We start from the raw sequence: 3,333 nt of genomic DNA on the forward strand, positions 1-3,333 counted from the left end.
CCATTTTCTGCTTCTGGGCCATGAGCGCTGTGAACAACGGCCTGCGGCGATCAGGCGTAGCAGAAATGAGACAAGCGCAAGGTTTTTTGTGCAGTCACATTTATATGAGCTACATACAAATCATGGTGGCTGTGATGGGGTTTCCTGCCTTGAATTTTACAGACTAGTGGGAACAACCAGAAATTTTGAAAATACCAGAATATAGAACATAGTATTTGACTTTTTTTTTTCACTTTAATCACATCCAGGTACTGAGAACGAGGAGAAGACAGGGTGCTAACCAGTAGGACGACGGGGCTTTGCAAACAGACACGGACTCCTCCAGTGCCATGCAGCTACAATGGAAGGACATCCTGGTCACTCTGGAGCAGCAGCAGCTTTACCTCGGTATGAACTGCTGTCTAATGTAGAGATATTGAACACTCAGATTTTAATCTATTTTTCAGGGCATGATGTTTTGATATTTATACAAGTAAAGGGTTTACTTCGCTGGTTGAAGCCAGGTGCGTAACAATTGCCTTAAAAGCCTGCTCTTTGTCCAGAAAAATTAGTTAATTTGTACATCTGAAATCACTCAGCCTGTTGAATCTAGCACTGAGCGCTCAGCCAGGGGAAATACACCCTGTTTACTGCTGTGCTGTTAGACTTGCTGGGTAATTCTGGACACACCGCTTAACCTGCCTGTGTCTTAGTTTTAATACCCTAGATATGGTACCATGCTGTATCATACTAATACTCGTGAATAAAGCATCTGCAATCTCTGAAGGAGAAATGTTTCATTTTAGGTTCAAACCATCTGTTGATTTGTCAGACGGAATGCTTCAGCTATGCCTCCTGATGTACAGGGATGGCAAATTTACTCTGCTCTGAGGGAAACTATGTTTTAATTTGGCAGACCTGAAGAAAAACAGAGCAAACTGAAGAGCAAACTGCCTTCACTAACTTGTCTGAGATTAGATATTCACTAGATCCTTATATATGTTTAAGATTTTAGTTCTGTTACATTAATATACATCCCCTGTAACTTTTGTCACATGAAGCCTTTTCCTACAAGGGATTTAGTCTACTAGTTAAGGAAAACGCTGTATGACAAAGGGTTAGTTTGTGAACTGCAGTCAGAAATTACAATGTCATCAAAGGCACTCAAGAACTAGTGTTACTGAAGTCTGTCAATCACTGCGAAACAAATGGTTAATTTGCTGCTTCTAGCATAGCGTATGAGATTACATACCAAAAGGATGCAAGTTCTGTACCAGAAGTAGGCCTGTTAAGGAGGAACTTACGTACTGCATGGTATAGTCAGTAAATCCATCGCTGTTCTTGCCACCATCTTTTGCTGTCAGTTGTTGGATAGCCTTAAAAGACATTGGTGTTTTATTAAAGGTCATGTACAGCGCAGGAGAGGAAGCATAATGTGGTTTGAACGGAAATCTATTTTAAAACTTATTTCACTAGTTTAGTTGAACTGCGGTATTACTTCTTGTGCTAAAGAAAAAAAAATAGTGTCTGTAGGAAGAAAGTTGCAGAGCATGGTAGCAACCTCGTTAGTAACAGGCAGGAAAAGTTTTGTCGTGGTCTGTACTTGTCAGTGGCATTTGCTGCGAGCAGGGTAACAGAGAATGTCATCTCCATACCAGTTCATCCACTGGTGTGTCAGTGGAGGAGATCCGCTGTCCACATGAGTGGCGTTGAGGAACAGCGTAACACCCCAGAGATCCTGTAGAGCGTCAGTGTATGTGACGTACTTGAACTGTGCTAATAGTACAGCGTACTTATAAAGAAATCATAGCCACGGAGATTTAATTTAACTAAACCCAAAATACATAGGAATTGGTATTTCTTGTGTCGGTCAGTCACATGATGCAAAGAAATCTTGGAAGTGGAAAAGCTTAAAAATCAGTGAATTGATGGGTGAAAATATAGGGTACCATAAACATTTGAATTATCTTCTTTGTGTATATATTGCACGTATTCCAGTCTGTGTATACTCTAGTTAGTGCAACTTGCTTAGAAGGTTGTAAAGAAATAAGAAAACAGAAGAAAATAATGTGGGGGTTTTTTCTATTTTCAGACTAGTTTTGTATATGTAGTTCATAACTTAGGTTTTTTGCAGTAAGTTGAAAAGTAACCTTTGCATAATATTGTGTAAATAGAAGATTTCTCTTCCGAAAAGCTAGTGGCTACTTGCTGCTGCTCAGAAAGCCGTGGAGAGAACTATCGCACAGTTTCCAAGTAGAAGAAGGTGTGGTGACTTGCTATGACTTTTGCCAGAAAGCAAGTTTTTATGACAGAAGATAATAAAAGTATGATGACTAAGCAGAGTGCTGAAGCTTATCAGATAAAGTACTACAACTGTTTTGTATTGAGTTTAATGGATTTTTATGAACTTGCTGATCAAGTCCTCCATGCTTATCCTAACGTGCAGGCATGGAGAAACCATACGCATAGAGGCCAGAAGTAGAATCATAGAATCACAGAAAGTTTTGGGTCAGAAGGGACCCCTAGAGGTCATCTAGTCCAACCCCCCCGCAGCGAGCAGGGACACCGCTCACTAGATCAGGTTGCTCAGAGCCCTGTCCAACCTGGTCTTGAATGTTTCCAGGGATGGGGCCTCCACTACCTCTCTGGGCAACCCGTTCCAGTGTTTCACCACCCTCATTGTAAAGAATTTCTTCCTTATATCCAGCCTAAACCTACCCTGTTTTAGTTTAAAACCATTACCCCTTGGGAAAAATGAGTTATTGCGACAGCTGTCCCACAGCTCTGCTCAGTATAGCAGAGAAAGGAGGGTCTAGGAGGAGCAGATGACATCTCACACACAGCACAGCCCACAGTGTGTTTCTCAGTCCCGCTTTCCCTTCCCACGGAGGCAGCCCTCTCTCTCAGTGTAGGTGTATAGGATTTGCACATGTCAACTCTGTGCTGGCTGGGGAAATTGAGGCCAGTCCCTATGTTGATGAGGCTGATTCAAATGTTGTTTTGGCAGAGCAGGGGAAGACATTCTACCTAAGTATTAGTATTAATCTTTTCATTAATCTGTTTTGCTTCTTATGGAGACATTTTACTTTGTCTCAGAATTGTTTCACTACTTTACCAAAAACAGAAGATTAGAAATATTCACAGAAAGTGTCCCTTAGAATTGACTAAACACTGGGTATCATTTCCTGGATTTATGAAACAGTGGATATAGTGAATTTAAAAACACTGAGGAAGTCTAAATACTTCTAAATAGATGATGGTTTAAAGGGCAGATAAGCCCTCAACAGGCACAACTCCAACATTGTATGACTACATCATTAGCATTAAGGGACTCTGACCTTTACCAGATCTTGA

Source organism: Opisthocomus hoazin, chromosome 2, assembly GCF_030867145.1.
Source record: "Opisthocomus hoazin isolate bOpiHoa1 chromosome 2, bOpiHoa1.hap1, whole genome shotgun sequence".
NCBI classification, from domain to species: domain Eukaryota; kingdom Metazoa; phylum Chordata; class Aves; order Opisthocomiformes; family Opisthocomidae; genus Opisthocomus; species Opisthocomus hoazin.